The 20929-nt window shown below is 36.6% G+C and overlaps 1 long non-coding RNA gene across 1 annotated transcript; it reads right to left on the reverse strand.

The window, feature by feature from the left end:
* Positions 1–1306: 1306 nt before the first annotated feature.
* On the reverse strand, positions 1307–15047 carry LOC149949086 (uncharacterized). Its single transcript, XR_016479927.1, has 5 exons — positions 14847–15047; positions 14720–14793; positions 1693–1722; positions 1490–1642; positions 1307–1433 (listed from the first exon to the last, which is right to left on the reverse strand). It is a non-coding gene; the product is annotated as an uncharacterized LOC149949086 (long non-coding RNA).
* Between the last annotated feature and the right edge of the window lie 5882 nt (positions 15048–20929).

Here is a 20929-nt window from a genome sequence, read left to right on the forward strand (position 1 = left end):
TTTATATTATAAAACCCTTTTTTAAAGTTTTTAAAATATGAATACCCTTATTTATATATTTCAATTATAAACGCTTATTATAAGTTTTTGAAATATAAAACCCTCGAATTAAGTATTTCAATTATAAAACCCTTAATTTATACAAATACCGATTTAAAGAGGAATTCACAAACTTTGAACTATAAAATGTAATATTATAAGAAATTTTAGAGATTTATGATTTGGTGATAATTATTTAGAACATCCAACCAAAAGGAACTATGCCTATGCTGTAAAAACCCAGGTAATATTTTTGAACATTATTTGAAATTGAAGTTTAATTTCCAAGATTATACATATTTTTCAGGTTTTAATTGGTATTTCATACTTTAGCTACAGGAAGTTTCCAACATGTCATAGTGAGAAACATTTACCAACAAGTTTCTCAACCCACAGTTTGTCGAGTGATATCCAGGTTTTAGGATGCAATGTTGTCTCTCAAGTTCAACCAAGTAATAAAAACAAAGAAACAGTTTCTAGAAATTATCGGTGTCGTTGATGGAACCAAAAAACTATAAAAGTAGTTAAGGACCCTATTCCTAGCCAAAAGGGGGCGTGGCTAGCGCGTCCCCAGCTGCGTGACGGGGGGGGGAATGAAGCGGGGAATCGCGATTCCGCCCCCCCCTCTTGCGCGTGTCACGCGTGCACTCGTGCGTAACGAGCACAGGTGTTAATTAATTAGCCTAGTTAGTCGACCTGTCAATCAACCTGTTCAAGGTCAAAAGGGTGAATATTAATGAGCGTGGTATTGTTTTACCGTTAGGGGTCATTGACCTGTTATATGGATAGTATAGTAACATGTGTTTAGGATCATCAAGTAGTTATATTATATGTTTGAATATTAATTTTTGGCGGGAAAGTGTAAGCGTCGCGTGTATAAAAATCAACAAGTGGTTAAACTCTTTAGGTTTATTAATATACACTTATGTTTGACATGATTTTGGCGGGGAAACGGGTAAAGTTTGTACCTTTATAATTACCAGTTAACCTGGTTGCTAGATGGCTAACAACTCATTAGCATTTTTGGCGGGGAAACGGGTATAGTTTGTACTCTATTACATGTTTGTATCTTTATAATTAACCGTTAGGGTTCATGACCTGGTAGCTATATGGTTGTTAAAGTTTTGGCGCGAATTTAACATGTGTTCTGAAGACCGTTAGAAATTGTAAGCGTCGATTAACAAGTAGGAATGGTACGTTTTAACCAATCAGTATGAAATTGGTTTATATGATACAACTAACGTGCTTATTAAGAAAGAGACAAAAATAAATATAAACAGTTTATTTAAATTAAAATTTTAAGGGCGCCACCTAAAATTACATAAATTAGTTGCTAATATAATAAAACATGTTGAATATATTACCCCCTTCCACGATGATTTTGATCCCCGGCGCTAGAAAAAATTCATATTATAATTTCATACGTATTAAAATATATTTAACGAATTACCTTTCCTCAAGTCCAGTACTCGCATTTCCGCCGACAATGACGGGTTGATCAAAATCTCCCGATAGGGAATTGTGGGAGAGTTCGAGGGCGTTGGGGAGTTCCCGGGTGTTGGTGGGTCCGAAGGCGTGGAGGGTGGTGGCAACGTGTCGGGTCCTATTGTTAGAAATTTTATAAAAGTATAATAAAAAATAGAAAATAATTACTTCGAACTGGTCCTAGGTCCGCGTTTTCTCCTATAATTTAATAATTATCAATTACTTGTTACAGTATATTATAAAAAGTACATTACTTCCGCGTCCTCTCCCCTTCACTACTTTAATAAATTCTGCCGTAGTGTTGGAGGCCCTAAATTTTTAAATTTTTGTTGAAAAGATTCGTATTAAGACGTTTTACAACTTACATTGTAGTTCAGGAACGAAATGTGATAAAACATGAAAAAATCGCGCCTTTTGTACCCGGTAATCTTAACCTAAATATTTGATTTACTAAAGCTTGAGGCTAGGTTCGTGTATGGAATTTTTCTCGAGAAAACATTGATTTATTTTAAAAAACCGTTGCGTTAATAGAGTACGTAAAAATTGTTACAAAACCATTAGAAAATGGAGTTTCCTAAGCATCCCGCTAGGGGTTTATTTACCACATGTTGATATAAAAAAACCGTTGCGTTAATAGAGTACGTAAAAAATTGTTACAAAACCAGTAGAAAATGGAGTTTCCTAAGCATCCCGCTAGGGGTTTATTTACCACATGTTGATATAAAAAAACCGTTACGAAAAATTACGAGTACCTAAAACCGTTATGAAAATTAGCATGTGTTATAGAAGTTCCTAAGCGTCCCGCTAGGGGATTTTTGTTTATTACGAAAAATTACGCATGTATTAATAAAAGCGTTAGATAAATTAGCATGTGTTATAGAAGTTCCTAAGCGTCCCGCTAGGGGCTTTTGCGACTATAAATAGAGGGACGCGCTTTATTTGCATTTATTTCACAACTTGCATTCGACTTGAAGAAATTGTAAGTAAATTTTAAAATTTGGGGAATTACCTTTTTTAAATGACCGTTTATTGTTAGGAAATTATTCTGGCACGATGGACTTTGACCGCAAAGTAATAGTTTATTAATTCAGTCTATTTTTTATACCATTTAATTTAGTTTAATTTTTAGAACCAATCCGAAACACCTCCCTGCTCCCAGGTCAATAAGGTCCGTCGTCGATTAGATTTCGGAAATAAAGTAAATATTAAGAAAACTCGTTTCGAAGTAGACTTCCCGAAGAATCAACCCGATATCATAGATTTAACATGCCACGAGGTACTCGATAGCCCTTCGAAACAATCGCCATTCAAACCAGTTGATGCGCCACCCAAAAGCACCCTATCCAAGCCAGGCCCATCTCAACCAGGTCCATCTCAAGCCGGTCCATCTCAAGCCGGTCCATCTAAGCCAGTAGACGACGGCTGGACGGATATAGTCGTAGAGTTTTCCCGCCATAAAAATTTCGGGATAAAAAGTTTCAAAAATAACTTGTATTTAGATATAAGGCGTTACGTCAAAAATAGCGATCGCCCAACCGCGACGAAAGACGGCGTTTGCGTCAAACTAGATTCGGCGTATGAGTTAAAAGAGTATCTAGAACAGATAGTTTATGAAGAAGGTGATTTTCAACTAAGAAACGAGAAGGTTGAAATTCTAGCGGGTCGGCGAGGTGAAGTTCTAGTTTACAAGAACCGTGGACGTCACTACGAAAAACTTTTAAACTTGCTGAATTCCGGCGAAGTTTACGACGTCGCGACAACGATTCAAACCGTATTAAATATTTACGCAGGACTTTAAAAACACCATGGCCCTCGATCTTAGCACCCGTTTCAACCCTAAAAATTTTTACTCGATAGATAAAATCATTGCCAGTTCTTCTCGAAAGTATAGGTGTAAATCTATGCTATTCGAGTGTAATTTTAAAAATTTAGACCAATTAAACCACGCCGATATCAGTAACCAACTGACCCGTATTTTCCAATCAATATTAGATAGAATTACGGCTGATAATTTAGGCTACACGCGCGTCAGGGTGGTGGTAATTTCCGATGATCTGCACGATCCGATAAATTTCCAATTAATGAATATTAATGAGTTGACAGCTGAGAGAATTTTAACGGGGATTTAAAAGGTAGCGCAGTCCGTAAAAACCATTTATCTAGATTCACCCCTCCGATTCGACCTAATATTTCTTCAAGATACCCCTATGAGAGGACTTCCTCGCAGCGTTAGAACAAGATGTTATGAATGTTTAGATCAGTATATCAACCAGGGTAACACATTTATTCCCATTATAATTACGGACAATTTATGTTTTACGAGAGCCCTGGCGGTGGGAAGAGTTTTGGCCGACTATCAGCATTTAGTTTAGGACAGGGTGCTAGTTTTAATCAAAACGATTTAAAGACAATTAGAAATGGGCAAAAGCCCGAACAAGAAATTGAAGCTAATAAATTACACGCCCTAGCGGGGGTTCCCGAAGGCCCCGTAGAAATAATTGATATTAACCGATTCCAAAATATATTACCCGACTACCAAATTATATTAATCTCGGCGGACGATAATTTCGATAAAGTGTTTATTGGTCCCTTCAAAGAAAAACAAATTTTCCTCTTAAAAATTAAAGACCACACCCACGTCGTACGATCTTATTCGGCCATGTTTGGGGCAAAATATTATTGTAAATATTGTCTAGTCCTTTTTTATTCTGACAAACAAAAAAAAGGTCACGACTGCGGACCCAATCTTAAATGCCGCCGGTGTCACTGTCCGGAATTCCACCCTAGTTTAGAACAGGCTACCCGTTGTAATGACTGTAATAGGTATTTTGCCGGACCAAATTGTTTCTCCCAACACGTAGAACTAGGAACCTGTCAGGTTTTAAGGCGCTGTTTAAATTGCGGGAAAGACTATGAAGGCAATCATAATTGCGACAACAAATGCGCTTTTTGCAAAATTGAGCATCCCAAAAACGAGTGTCACGTCCGCCCATTAGAAATAAAATCAAATGAGAAACGCCTATGCTATTTTGATTTTGAGACCATAACGACTGACACTGCAATTAGACCAATTTTAATCATATCCGCGATGCAAGAAGCGCCATTTTCGACCAATTATGATTACCGAAAATTTCACGGCTTTGATTGCGTTCAAAATTTCCTAGATTATTTATTAGCATGCCAGGTGACAGTTAATGGTCGGAAAAGAGATACGGTTACGAGGCCGGTCTTTGAAAACGTCATATTAATTAGCCATTTCGGGAGTGGTTTCGATACGTTGCTTATTCTTAACGGTCTATTAAAACGAAAGATTAAACCCAAGATAATTTATACCGGTTCCAAAGCCCTGGGTATGTTTCTCGCCCAATTTAAAATAGCCTTTATCGATAGTTTCATGTTCCTACCTACAGCCCTTCGAAATTTCTCGAAAACTTTTAAGATTGTCCAAAAGAAAGGTTATTTTTGTTATTCATTCGCTACGGAAAACAATTTAGATTATATCGGCGCCCTCCCCGAGAAAGAATATTTTGGTATCGACAAATTTACGGACGAGGAAATCGTAGAATTTAATCAATGGTACGATTCCCAACGTTACGTCGTTTTTGATCTAAATAAAGTTTTAACCGAATACGCGATCGATGACGTTAAACTTTTACAGAAAGGATTCGATAGTTTTAGAAATTTATTTTTAAAAACAGTCGATTTTGATTTGTTAGGGTCAAACGCCATAACGTTGCCGGGAGCCGTAACAAATTTATTCCTTAGTAGATTTGTCGAACCAAACACTATCGCGATTGTTCCGGGGACGGGTTATAGGAAACGCCATAGTGTCAAGGCCCTAAAATGGTTAGCTTATTTGGGGAAAAAACTCAACGTGACATTTCAAACGGTGCGATCGCTAGGTGGAGAACATGTCATTTATCCCTATCGCTTAGACGGTTATTGTTCCTCGCCAAAAATAATTGCCGAATTTTACGGCTGCCATTACCATAAATGCCCACTGCACACTGACCACCAGGCTTACGATAAACAGTTAAAAGATTCAAATTTAAATATTTATCTCAAAACCTTAGACCGCGAAATTTTTTTAAAAAAGGAAAGGCCTAATGCGCAGTTTATTAGTATATGGGAACACGAGTATGATGAGTTAGTAGAAGACCCAGCAATTGCGAGTTTTTGCGATTCCCTACCCTTTACCAAACCGATAGGAGCGAGAGACGCCATTCGCGGGGGGAGGGTCGAAAACTTTGTAATTTACGCCGAAGCCACTCCCGATCGACCAATCAAAGTCGTGGATTTCAATAGCATGTACCCGTCCGTCCAGATGAGTTCCTATAAATATCCAAAATCGAGCCCCGAAATTATAACTTGTAACTTTAATTTTTCCGTTAACGCTTATTTTGGTCTGATTAAAGCTACGGTGCTGCCACCTACCAATTTAAACCTCCCTATTCTCTCAGCTAAAATTAATAGTAAAATTTATTATACTCTCTGCTACAAATGTGCAGCTGAACAATGTTTCGAATGTACCCATACTGATCGAGAGCGTAGCATAACCGACGTGTGGACGACCCCCGAGTTTTATCGAGCGATAGAGTACGGTTACAAAATTATTACAATTCACGAAGTACATCATTACCGAGAGACATTCGATAAAGATTGTCCGCTATTCGATGACTATATTCGGCTTTTTTACAAAATCAAAGTTCAAAATTCGTCGTATCCAAAAGACATAATTACATTAGAACAAAAACTTAATTATTTACGAGACTTTAATGAAATTGACGGGTTAGATTTAAATTTAGACGATATAACCGATAATCCCGCTTTAAAAGCTATTGGCAAACTTAGTCTAAACAGTCTGTGGGGCAAAAATTCCATTAATTTAAATCGAGGCCAAAGTGTTTTTATTAATTCTTATAAGGAATTAGTCGAAATTTTGGCCGATAAAACCAAAGAATTAACGGATTTTAAACTACTAGACGATGATATAGCCTTAGTCACCACTCGTTTTCGGGAAGACTACGTTCCAACTTATCGGAAAGGGTCACCAACGATAGGCGCGTTTGTAGCCAGTTACGGCCGTATTAAATTATACAAATTAATGGCTCAAATTGGTTCTAATTTAAATTACGTCGATACTGATTCTGCTTTTCTTTATATGAGTAAAGACTTAAGTATTCCGCTAGGGACTACCCTAGGTACATTAGCTGACCAGTATCCCAATGAAAATATAAAAGCCTTTGTTTCCTTGGGATGTAAAGCTTATTCAATTTTATTCGAATCTGGAAAGATTGTCACTAAACTTAAGGGCATTACATTGACTAAAAAAAAATCAGTCAATTGTCAACTTTGAAGCTTTGAAGGACCTCGCTACACGCAACCAACAATTGAAATACAGCGTCGAAGTCCCATTTAACGTGAAACGTTTAAAAACGGGGCAGCTATTCCAAAAGCCTGCTGAAAAACTCGTTGGATTTACGTCTAACAAGCGAATCTTCAAGAGCGACGGTACCAGTACTCCTTTCGGCTACAAAAATGTCAGTAACGCGGCTCAAGTTTAAATCACCGACCACGTTCCTCATCAGTGGAACGAGTCGATGCGGAAAAACAGTTTGGACTTTTCGGCTTTTAAAAAATCGACACACGCTGTTCGAGAAACCTCCCGAGCGAATCATTTATTGTTATAAAATTTGGTCGGAAAAATTCAATGAGCTTAAAAAAATTATACCTGATATCGAGTTTAATCAGGGTTTATTAAGTGAGAAACCGGAAGAAATATTTGATAGTTCTATAAATAACTTGCTCGTTCTCGACGATCTCTCTCAAAGTTGTTTAAATAACGCGTACGTTTCGGAATTATTTCGTGTTGGTAGTCACCACTTAAATTTAACTATATTATTCTTAACCCAAAATGTTTTTGGTCAAGGTCGAGCGGCTCGCGATATTAGCTTGAACTCATCGTACATTGTTCTATTTAAGAGTCCGCGTGATCCTAGTCAGATTAAATGTCTCAGTCGACAAGTATTTCCTAATGACCCAAATTTTCTAAGTACTGTGTACAATAATGTAACCTCTTCCCGACCCTATTCTAATATTGTTTTAGATTTAAATCAAGAAACACCAGAACATTTCAAAGTGTGAACAAATTGCTTATTTGAAGAGGGCCCAATGATAACTTTTCTAGAGTAATGGTGACGGGTTTAAAAATAATGTTTAAAAAAAAATTTATTCTGTTAAATATATTCTATAAAAAATATGTGAAAATATTTTCATTGTATAAATTCTTTGTGTTTTATGAATAAATTTGAATGTATTTATAAAATTGTTTCATTACGTAAGATGACTTGGCCACGAGCGATACGGGAACATAAACCTTATTTAACGCTCATTAAAAAAGCTTCCCCCAGTCAACGCAAATTTTTAATTAAAAACGCTAGTCCCGAGCAATTAAACTCTATTTCTAATATTTGTCTTAATATTACCCGGGGGGCGCTACCTGTAGGTGCAAATAGGAAAAAAATATTACAGCGCTATAAAGCGTGCATCAGAAAACTTGCTCGTAAAAATTTAACCGACTTAAACCGTCGAAAAATTCTAATATCTCAGCGAGGCGGATTCTGGGGTGCAATTTTCGGTTCATTAATTCCCGTGGTTCTTAACCGTATTATTAATCGATGAAAAAATTCGTTTTAGTCCCCGCTGATAGCTATTTTAGCGATACGGCCAAATTAATAGACATTATTGAAAATCAAATGAAAAGTATCATAAATAAACCGATTAAAGTAGGGAGTGAGGAGGATACGTTACGAGAGTATTTAACTATGCTTCAAAGGTACTTTAAAATTAAAGAATTTCAAGGAGTCCCCGCCGTTCGTTTAGAGCCCCCACCGATGCCTCCTCCATCGAATACGTTAGCTCCTCTTCTCGCACCGGCGCAGATTATACGGCCCGTGGCCCCTCTTCTCGCACCGGCGCAGACGATACGACTCGTAGCTACACCAACAAATTCTCCGGGAAATGTCTCTCGCGGTTCCCCCGTTTCACCCAGTACTACGTTGATTTCTCCCGATCCGATTCCCGTTTATCTACACGCGGAACCGAGACCCCCTCTTCGACCTACTCCCCCAGTCCCGGCGTTTCTACCGGATCATTTGATAGCGGAGTCAACACCGAATATTCCCGAAGCCGTCCACGAAGCACTCCGTCGCGAGTTTGATCCTCTTTCAAGTAGTACACCACGCCGTTCCGAAAGTACCAGTAACATAAGGAACCTCTTCAATACGTCTGAAGGCGCGACGGGTACTACACGAGACAGCGACGTAACGTATAGGCCATAGGCTGAAAGCGTGGAGAATTTATCGGAGGCTATGTCTCTACCATTTTCGGATAAAGATTTACAAACGAATGAAAAGCACGTGAAGAGGAGACTAAATGTTCGCAAACCTTATCCGACACCTAAAAACAGACGCCGCGCATTAAGCCCTCTTAAAAAATGGAAAAATTGATACAATAAAAAATTTATTGATTACAATATTTATTTTCGTGATTCATTAAATGCAGACACATATTCCATAACGAGATTATGTCATTGATATATAGAGTATCATTATACATATCTAATATTTCTCTATAAGTATACCCCGAACATTTACATACGATATAAAATAAACAATGCGCACCGCATGTTTCCGAGTCAATCGATTGGATAATATTTTTATTATATACCCACTTTTTAGCTAAATGACCCAAGTTAAAATTGTACGTAACAGGTGAATTTCCAAACGAACAGAAAAATTCTCCCTTTCCCGATTCAATAAACACAGCGACCCAATGAGAACCTGGTTCCGTCGAATCGTCCGTATTTATAATAAAACAATACGTTTTCTGTTTCGGCGGTTTTTTGGAAATCGCGTCTTTGGAAAATGTACCAATATAAAATGGGCGCGTTCTATAATCACATTTCAAAAATTCATCAAGCTGATTAGTATTCATGATATAATCTTTTGTAGTTCTTCGGGATAGAATGAACCCAAGATGACTTGTTTATTTTGATCTTGTATGACGTAAACAGGACGAGGTCTATTAATCACTCTCTTAATAGTAAACACTTCCTTCGACCAGTATCCCTTGTAGCCTTTAGTAAACGCTTTTGGGGCTTTTGTTAATCGAACACGTTCACCGACTTTGAATTTGGCTTTTTCCCTAATTGATTTTTTACCGTAAAGATTTTTCCAAACTAAATGCTCATTATCAACCGTTACTTCACACGGTTTGAACCCGGTCGACCTGTGTACACTGTTATTATACGATCTAACAATTTTCGGTAAATCCTTAATGAAATTTGGTTTCTTAGTTTTAGTAATTAAACGATATATTTTGTTCTCGAGAGTTCTATTGGCGCGTTCTACGATTCCGCATTTTATGTCCCCGTAACTTACAAAATGTTTTTGATCGTTCTTTTTTAAATAATCCTGTACGGTCTTATTAAGAAATTCCTTCCCTTGATCCGTATTAATTTTCATGGGTTTATTAACTTTGTGAATTTTTTTTAGCGCCTGTAGAACGTCTTTCCCGCTCTTTGTTTTCAAAGGTAACGCGGATAAAAAGCGCGATAAAACGTCAATGTTAACTAAAATATAATTATAATCCGGTTTCAACTCGTCCAAAACTATTAAATCCATTTGATGAATTTCATTCAGTGACGTCACATATGTTGGTGTACGAGCAAATTTAAGCTTTCGGTCTCTATGCAACGTATAGGGGTCTTGCGTTAACAACCATTTTTTAATTTTGGTCTTTGGAATTAAGGGCAAACTTTTTTCTAATCGCTTGATACCGCCTAATCCCCCTGGATTTTCAGTATCGTAATAGACTTTCTCTATGGTTTTATTCATGGCCGCGCGCTTTGACCTTTTAACTTGTAATGAAAATTAAACAAACCATATTCTTAAATTTATACCATTTATTAAAACAAAAATTCTGTAATAATTTCATTTACATCGTTAACCATTGCATGAAATAAATTATGTATGTTTAAAGAACAATGTGGGTAGTTTTCGTTAAAATTATTTAGAGTCTTTTGATAATTGACCAGAGGAAGAGCTCTTTTCACATTAGCCTCAAGCCTTTCAGACCAATGCGAAGCTACGGGAAGGCACGTAATGTCATGAGCCAATTGAAAGTGACAAGCTGTATTTTCACAGGATCCCGTTAACGACATTAGAATCTCGGTTAATTCGTCTTTAATACATTTCTTCATACACTGGTAACAGTTTTTTCTCTCCTGAATTTCCGTATTAAGGCTTAAGCGAATAATTTTTAACCGCTCCCAGCTTGTTTTACACATTGCAAAACCGTTTGAAGTCGAGTACAAGACATTATACTTGTCATTAGCTCCGCGGACGTGCGAACGCAAATCAATAAATTTACCTCTTTGACATATAAATCCTTCGAGTTTTACGTAATCGGTTAGCCAACTATGAAATCGGGTTGGGGGTTTTGTCAAGTCAAAGAATGTGTCAATTTCATCGGAAAATGTCCATAAGTTTTCCCAAACGTTAAGATTAAATGAAACGTATCTTCTATGCCCTTGGCGTTTAATTTTAAGATCGGTACCCGGAATGTCATTTGAAAGAAAAATTTCCAGTTTATCGGAGAGATAATGAGAGCGTGACATGGTTGAACGATTGCAAGCGAGGAACTGTTAAACCGCTTAAGGTAAAGTGCTTTAAATGGGTTTTATTCGGCGTTATAAATTACTTTGCGATCGCGTGTTAACAAAATCTCATTATCGAATTCAAAATACATTATACATGTCACATTATGTGTTAATGCGTTTTTAAATTGCACATCGAGTCGTAAACTACCGTCCTTTCTAAGAGACATATAATCACCACTAGCATTGTTGTCGCTTGTTAGATCGAATAGATACATGTTATACCCGTATTTAAAATTTTTAAAACTTAGGAAATTACCACGGTCGGCCCCATCGATCCCCATCGCGGAAAATAGACTCTGATAAGGTAAACAATAATTCCCTTCGTCGTAGTCCTTTTGGAACCCATCGGGAGGATAACGATCAGGACCCACCGAGAGGGACAAATCGGTCACGTTTAAATGTTCAAATTGTAAACTATTACTATTCAATGACCCAATAAACGCATCTTCCTTGACAAAAACCACAATAGCTCGTTTCGGTAATCTACCTAAAATGATGTTATCGCGGTTTATACTCGTTAGGCCTCTCGCTACGCTAAAATTTTTAACAATCGTTTGCGTTAAGGGATAGATAGCTGGAATATCTGATTCTAGCATTTTTGCATGCGCCAATACGATTGAAGGATTAACTTTAACTTTTGTCACGTACAAGTACGCTTGGTCTATAACTAATTTATAATCCTTGCCAGCTTCCATAGACATGACGGTAGTTAGGCGCGGGCTTCTAACTAAACGAAATCGTACCGAAACTTGGTTTAACATAAACTTATTAATTTTGCAAATATCAACAGACAAGGGCCCCATTATTTCAAAGGATTGCGATTCTTTTGATCTTGAGCCTCGCTTCAGGGCCCCGTTGGACTCTGACTTGAACGTATCTAACCACATTTCCGAAGGCTTGGTCGTAGAGTCCATATAAAACATTCCGTTTTGGAGTTGCGAATTTTTTGCATCTTCTCCATAGTTGACTAATTTTTCAATGTATGAACTGTAAGCGTCGCAGTTGTGCGCAGACTGGGTAGAAGTATCCCCGAGATAACAATCGCATTGACTAAAAAGCGACCCTATTAGATTATTCGTTGGTGCCACTTTTGTTTCAGCGGCGGGGACATTCGATCCATCGTTATGTAAAAGTCTCAGTTTCAATTTTAACATAGTTTTTGATAAATCCATATATAAATCTTCCGACGCGGGAATAAAAAATTCCAGAGGGCCATTGTCCGATAAATTGTTTGTTGGTAAATATCTTATTTCCGTTGTGGTAATTACATTAGTATTGACCAATGGGCGTTGAAAAATATCCAGCTGACTTAGCATTCCCTCGTAAACCGCCATTATTATCCTAAAAAGTCAAGTTTGGTTCTTTTTGTAACTCTCCGTTTGGACACTTTTTTTCGTTTCCTAATGGGGCCCGTTCGTCGTTTACGACAGCCGCTGCCAGACTGATTTCTCGTTAATCGATCAGCCGCTTTATGTAATAAATTGCTACCGGCGATTCTTAAATTGTTCTTTAACGTTTCTTTAGGGTCATGTCCTTGTTTTAAATCTTGCCACCATCTCTTGCCTACTCCAAAAGCCTCATTGGTCACGGGTTTGATAATGGGTGTTATATATTTTATCAGCTTTTTAAAAATTCCGCCCACGCCTCTTCCCCGTTGATAAACAGGTCCGGCAAAAAATGGTCCGCCACCATATTGTTCGCGGTAATATTTGAAATAACTTTCACTGTCGGCCATTTCGTCTCAAATGAAGTCTAACGACACTTTTTCCGTTTATAAAGGCTATTGTTTCGCCAAAATCCGTTTTCATGTCAATGTCAACTATTTCTGTATTATTTGTTCTCAAAGGATAGTAATCAATTTTGTCAAAAATAATAGATTTTTCAAACGGCTTATCATTTCCAGCTAGCGGTATTATTTTCATCAAAGGGGCAAACGTATCGCCTACATATTGAGGATATATTAAATTTGAATATATATATATAGTGTTCTGGCTCCCATTGATAAATCAGCAGCGTAGAGACTATCTGTATTGGCCAAGAGTTCACTAAAGCGCGTAAAGCCTAGCATTTCACCGAGACCTTTCTCAGATGAATGAAATATAATTGCAAACCCCGCCGCGGCTCCAATGTGAACGGATCCATTATGGTTAATGGTTAATTTAAATTTATCCCTTATTTCCTCATCCAAGGTTAACATCATTGCGTCTAAAATGTCTTGGACACTCGAGTAAGCACCAGTCGGTATTTGATAATCAATTCGAGTTTCGACTCTAAACGCGGCGTCTTGTACATTATCACTTCTAATTTCAATGTAATTAAAGTTATTTAACGATAAGGACTTTATATAACCAGCAAAAGGTTTCGTACAAAAATATGACCCAATATGAAATCCGTCTCCGATATGGATTTATGTTAGGTTCAAAATCGAGAAGCTCTTTAATTGGTCCATTGGGAATTCTAATATGGTAGTTATTGGTGGTTATCAAATTCCAACAGAGCCCGTTTGGTTTTGTGTGGAGTTCAATTTTAATTTCATTATCAAGCCCGAATTCTTTTAAACTTTCATTAAGCGCTGCAATAAGTTTTCGCACGACACTATATCGAAGGATATTTCCATTCTGGTCTTTCTCCGCTTCAATTTTACCCACTTTCACTGATATTTTAAAGTATGTAAACGGTTGCACGTTTTTAACGGTTGTCGTGGAAACTGCTAAAAATGACCGGTTTTTTTCTGTAATATTTTCCCATGTTGGCGGTAATATAATTTCGCTAATTCCAACTTCAAAATTTGAAGGTACATTTAAAGGTCGTCCTAAATTTACTTTATAAGTAGACGCTGTATTTTCCGGGTATAAATCGCTCGAAGCGTTACTCGGTAATGTTAAAAATAGATCGTCCATTGCAAAAAAATAATATGGCCACTAGCCTGAACCACCACGTAAACTTTAATTAGATACGATATTAACAACTGGTTATATACTCTGACATTCCTTTCTAATTTATAGGGCTATTCACCTCTAGTTATCGATAACCTGATTCTGATTTCCAGTTTTTCCTGGATTTACTGATATAAAAGGACGGGATTTTTTCCATGTTTTCTCACAACTCGTTAATGTTTCTGATAAAAAGTCTTACGTTTCTTATGAAAAATCAACAATCTACTAGTAGCTGGGATCCCTCTCGACATGGTAATATACTTATAATAACATTCAAATTATTTTAAAATATTCCACCAAAAATGTGTGTAAAGCTAGTCTTAAAACAACTTAATGTTTCCCCGACATACGTTCTAAAACGCCTCACTTGGTGGCGCTGGAGGAACTTTTTGACGGGGCCTCGTACCCAGTTTAACCCCCCCGACCTCCCATAAATCTTTCTATCATACACCTTATTTAAATTGAATAATACAATATATATATATATTTATATATACGACCCAAAACAAAATACTAGCTCAAAATTATAGTTTTTTACCTTGTCAAATGACAATGATGAGTCCGTTACTGTTCGTTGAGCTTTACCAATGGCCGTTAGTAATGGCGTACATCCTAAAACGTTAAAATATTTTAAAAAATGTTCATTTATAAGCCTAAAGGTTTACCTGGAAAGTATGCGGCCAATATAATTCCTAGAAATCTAAAAAAAAATGTTAAAAGTTACGCGGTTAGATACTTAGCACAATTTAGTTCCCATTAGCAATAACTAGAGTGCCCGAAACCCTATTTAAAACGTTCAAAACTTAAAACATTATCTTAACAATACTTCTGGCTTAACTTTCTTTTGGAGAATGGCTATTTCGACCGCGTTGCTTAAGATGCTGGGTGAAGATGCTGGGTGAAGAAAGTGGCGCCATCTAACTTAAATATTATATATAAAAATTTAGTAATTTATAAAGTGTTATTAATATTGATATATAATAAACAAATTAGCCTGATATTTATGCTATATATTTTAAAAAGTTTTGTTCGAAAATATATTTTTATGGCAATCTTGCAACGTAATACATAGATGGCGCTAGTGGGCTTGGAAAGGAGAGATTTTGGCAATTTTTCAGGAGGCGAGTTGCTTAAAATTATCGGTTAGGTTAAATGTTATATTATATTAATTATAAAGTGTTATGAATATTGGTATATATTAAACAAATTAGACTGATATTTATTTTATATATTTTTAACAGCCCAAAAATATATTTTTATGGTAGTGATTTAGTACAATAGATGGCGCTAGTGCGCTTGGAAAGTAGGGATTTTCGTGGAGGCGCGGTAAATTCGAAATGTCAATATAAAATGTCAAGTTATTTATCGTAAACTTTATGCTTTGTATAATAGGAATAATGGCCATCTGGTATAATGAATTCAATACGAGTTCTATGGGAGTCAAAAGAGTTTCAGCAACTAAATATTTGGACACTGATAATCCTGGACTCTGGACATCTGAAGAAGTCTTAAATTTCGAATTAGAGGATGAATGTCAAAAAGAGTTTCAGCAACTAAATATTTGGACACTGCTGATCCTGGACTCTGGACACCTGAAGAAGTCTTATACTTAGAGATATATGGTTCGGTGTTGGTCAAACCGAAAATGTTCAATATACCTTTTTAACTATTTTTGTTTAACCACTTGCTGATTTATGCACGCGACGCTAACATTTTCCCGGTAAAAATTAATATTCAAACATATAATAAACCTACAGAGTGTAACTACTTGTTAATCGACGCTTAGAATTTCTAACGGTCTTCAGAACACATGTTAAATTCGCGCCAAAAATGAGTTGTTAACCATATAGCTACCAGGTCATGAACCCTAACGGTTAATTATAAAGATACAAACATGTAATAGAGTACAAACTATACCCGTTTCCCTGCCAAAAATGCTAATGAGTTGTTAACCATCTAGCAACCAGGTTAACTGGTAATTATAAAGGTACAAACTTTACCCGTTTCCCCGCCAAAATCATGTCAAACATAAGTGTATATTAATAAACCTAAAGAGTTTAACCACTTGTTGATTTTTATACACGCGACGCTTACACTTTCCCGCCAAAAATTAATATTCAAACATATAATATAACTACTTGATGATCCTAAACACATGTTACTATACTATCCATATAACAGGTCAATGACCCCTAACGGTAAAACAATACCACGCTCATTAATATTCACCCTTTTGACCTTGAACAGGTTGAGTGACATGTCGACTAACTAGGCTAATTAATTAACACCTGTGCTCGTTACGCACGAGTGCACGCGTGACACGCGCCCGAGGGGGGGGGCGGAATCGCGATTCCCCGCTTCATTCCCCCCCCCGTCACGCAGCTGGGGACGCGCTAGCCACGCCCCCTTTTGGCTAGGAATAGGGTCCTTAACTACTTATAAAACCCAATGCAAAAATTTCTAATGTTTATCGGAATTGAAATGGAAACTATTCTTTGAACGTTCAAGTGGTAATTTTTAATTGGTAGTGACATTGGAATTAATTAAGCTCAAGTGGACAAATTGTTTCAGATAGTAGAATGCAATCATGTTATTCTGGATATATTAGCTTTGTGGCCAGTTCATGTCACTATTTAATGATATGGTGAACTTGCAGGGTTAGAAGTGTTTTCTATATTGGAATGTGTGAAGATTGTGCTCGGTAATTTGGTGATAACGAGTATCCTTTGGAGCCATGGCTTTTGGTGTCATTTTTGAAGCCAAATAATCCTTCAGAACAATATTTCAAGAAGTGTCTTGACAGAGCTCGTGCTACTGAAGAAAATTAAATTGGGGATCTGAAGGGTCATTTTCGCACTTTGGATGATGAATTGGGGTCGTGCGCCATACTTTGCGTTGGACGCAAGAACCGATGAACACTTTGTTGCATTCAACGTTTATAAATTCCATAAGAATAATTCTAATGAAATTTGAGAAATACAACTTTATTATAATATTCGTTGTTAGTTATTGGTGTCATATTTTTAGGCCTACATGAGGGTTTTTGTAGGGAATATAAATTGACGTCAATCAATAGGCAATGGCTGGTTTACCCTAAAAGGCTGGTTTCCCAAAAACGTAGTTTCTAATATGTGAACACCTGTGTTGTGCGCGAAAAACGAGAACCGCGTTAGTGGGTTTGTCCCTCGACATTCCTGAAGGGATTAAGGGCCGAGTTCAGCGATGGAACTAGTTCATTCTAGCTGGCATCACAAAAATATTTTGGCGGGAAAACTTTGAGGAGCAAGGATTGCGCGCCAAAATGGGCAGAAGAGTTTGGGAGACGAAAGGAGGCAGATCTTGAAAAAGCTAGACAATAGTCGCGAGGATAGATATCACGAGGAAAACGAGATACGTGACGCCATGAGAACTACATGATCCTCTAGCCGGACTCGTACGCCGTGGAGCCCCGCATGTTGCCAGTGATCCTCTCGTCGGACTCGTAATGCCGTGGCCGTGGAGCCCCGCATGATGCCAGTGATCCTCTCGTCGGACTCGTAACACCGTGGAGTAACTTCATAAACATTCATGCGGTACCGTATCAATCAATTTAATTTAATTGGGGAACCAGCCAGTTCGAACGTAAAACAATGTATTTAGTCTAATTAATTAAGTTAGCTTTTTAAAGTCTTGGTTAGGTTTTAGTGTGTAGGTTAGTAAATGTAGAATGTTGTTTAACTTTATTTTTTTTGGTGTGTATAATTATCTTTATTAGTGTATTAAAGTATGACGAAACTAATTCCTGAAGTATGTGCCCATTAATTTAATCTGTTGAATGAGTACGTCATCTAAGCTTCATCCTATTTGAAAAACGTCTCAATCAGACAGTAAATAACCCAAGATTTAAAAGGTAAACGTTTCTATGAATTTTAATGCATTTTTAAAGAATACTCTAACGTCGTAAAACAGCTCTTATTTTCCCCAATGCAGTACCGCAAAGGTCAATTGCTTTTGGTCAGCGGTTAACGTTTTTTCTTTCAGAACTGGTTCAAGCGTTTCTACGCGCCTTTTCAAAGACATTTTTGGCGAATGGTTAAGACGCACATCTTTTATGAAATTTACTTAATATAAATATTTTACTAACTAAATGATGAACTACTTTTGAGTAGTGTCTTCAAATACCTTTTACACATATAAAGTACAAAATACTAAATTAGATTAAAGCTAAATAAGGTTTTAAAATTATCCCCGAATTAATTTTTTGAAGAGGATATTCTACGTCAATTTTTCATAGTTTCAGAACGTTTTACGAAGAGAAAGAGATAGTTTGAAAGTAATAAGTTGTTCGTTGGAACATCACGTTATCGGTATCGATTTTCGATCAATGTTAATGATAATGGTTTATAAAGTCTCAATGTATTGATTTTATGGCAAATGTCTGCTTAATTTATTGGTTCTAGATTCGTTCATCTTAAATATAATAATGATCAGCTAGGCTAATACCCAAGGCACCACGCGACTTTTAAAGCCAGAATTTATAATGATCCAAAGTCAATTAAATTTTTGCCTCAAATGACTCCATTTAATCCTACCATTTTGTAGAACTAGCAAACCAACCGGATAATGAAATTTGGCATTTGGTTCAAAACAATTGGATGTTTGATTTGGGTACTTTTTGATTCGTCTATTTTTATAAATTCAAAAGATAATTAGGTTTAAAGTCACAATTTTACTTTTGGCAAAAAGTTTACGTCAAGTTATTTAATTTCTAAATTTCGTATCACCATAAAAATGCTCTTCAATCATACATCAGAATCTCACCTTTTTAAGGTGATAATAAAAAACATGCTTGCTTAGGTTAAAAGAACCGTAGAAAAAAAACCCTTAAAATTTATCCATGGTGTTAACACCAAGTAGTAGTTCCGAAGGGAATCAACCAGGGGTAGACGGTGTTTCCAAAACTGAGAAAATGCTTTTTTCCCGCCCAGAAAGGAACACTCGATACGGTAGGGGGCTAGTTGAGGTTTTTTGAAGAACTGATTATGTTTGCAATCGCGGCATCGCTCGGAGTCGAGACTTATAGTGAGAAAGGGGCAAGGGGGTTGGTAAGGAACACTGGAATATTAGAAAACCCTACTCAAAGTTGGCCTTTGAAGTTTACGTTTTTCGAAGGAAATGTTTCCTACGTTTATTAACATTGAGTTTCTACTCCTTGATAACAGTACTGGTTTGAGCTGTAAATTTCGTGTAGGCCACTTCATTTTAGTGCCAGAAAACATTTCATTTTTAAAGTCGAAGTTTCTACTTCATCTTTCCATTCCTTTAGGTTCCCCAAAAAGTCCTCTTTCAACCACTAACAATATTAAGACAAATAAATATTAATAAACAATTAAAAAATTACTGGTTCTCAAAAATAATCAACAAAAATAATACCTTTTATCTACAATCTGTTAATGAGGAAAAAGTTCAAATTTTTTATTTCGTTTCTTCTTTCCTTGACCAAGATTTTTAGTATTTAAAATATCGAACAACTGGTTAAATATCGTGATGAATTTAACCGTCTCAGATGCTACGTCTCCAATTAGTTCTTCAATTGCAGTAGCAACAGTTTTACTCATTATTTGGGTGGCAAGTTTTACTCTCATTGCGTAGAAGGGTCCCAAAGAGATGTGGTTGTCCGTCAATATTGGGCAGTCGTAGTTGTGATTGGCAATATTTGTTTTACATATCCTGTACATGGCTCCATAGAATATGTTTCCCATTTTTTTAAGTAACCGAGGTTTGCCTTTTCCACTATTGGCAAAACCATTACGAACTGTTTTAATCAAGTGGGGAGGGTCATCCAAAAGGGGCGTAACTATTTTGACATTTGTAGTACACTCCATTATTCGGGTCAATACTCATTTTGATTACCTTCTGATTGATTGAAGACTAATCGTATATTACAGTTAAAACCTTGAAATCGTTATTCTCCAGTATTTCTATTGCATATTCTTATATCGAATACAATTCTTCTGCTGTCATATAATGATATGGAAAATAGCCGAGTACATGTTTAAAATTAGTAGTTATTCCCCGTACCAAAACTGTCATAAAATGCGTTGCTAGTGGAGGCTCAATAGTGTCTTTGCCAAGCTTTTTGTTTTCAGCCCTCTAAGTTTATCTCCAGCTTCGTTCAAATGAGAGAACCCAACAAGTTCGCCTGTATTCGCCGTGTTAACTAAATCTTCTTTTTCTTTAATATTAATTTCATCTACTATTACCGAAAAGTATTTTTGGTTTTCGTCTACACTTTTCAAATCAATCTTAAATCACGTGAAAAGGTTGCGGCATAAAGGAATAAAACACTAGGAGCAGGCAATGGAAACACCTCTCTTAACGCGTTATACGCAGTCGGTGATTTACTCCGAAGATATAGGATCCAGTTCATTATGGCACCATTCCATTTTCTTGGTCTTTTAATATTAGAAGAAACATTATGCATTTCTGTTTTAGCATGATAAGCTTCCTTAGTTATGAAAGGGTTATCTTCAACAATATCCTTGAAAATGGTTCGGTCTTTTTCAGCGAGCTTCGCATTTACTTTATTTAACAGGCTTTAAATTTTTTTATTCAACCCTTTAATTTTCCTTTTCAACATTCTAATTTCTGTACTTTATTCCTTCAGAAGCTCTGTTTTTTGTTATAATTCATTGAATTAAAAATTATCTCTCCGAGGGGACAAAGTCCCCTAGGAGGGGTTATACAACGACCGTGTCTGTCTGTGGGT

This window comes from Leiobunum rupestre, chromosome 3, assembly GCF_980474605.1.
Source record: "Leiobunum rupestre chromosome 3, qqLeiRupe1.1.hap1, whole genome shotgun sequence".
Classification (NCBI taxonomy): Eukaryota; Metazoa; Arthropoda; class Arachnida; order Opiliones; family Sclerosomatidae; genus Leiobunum; species Leiobunum rupestre.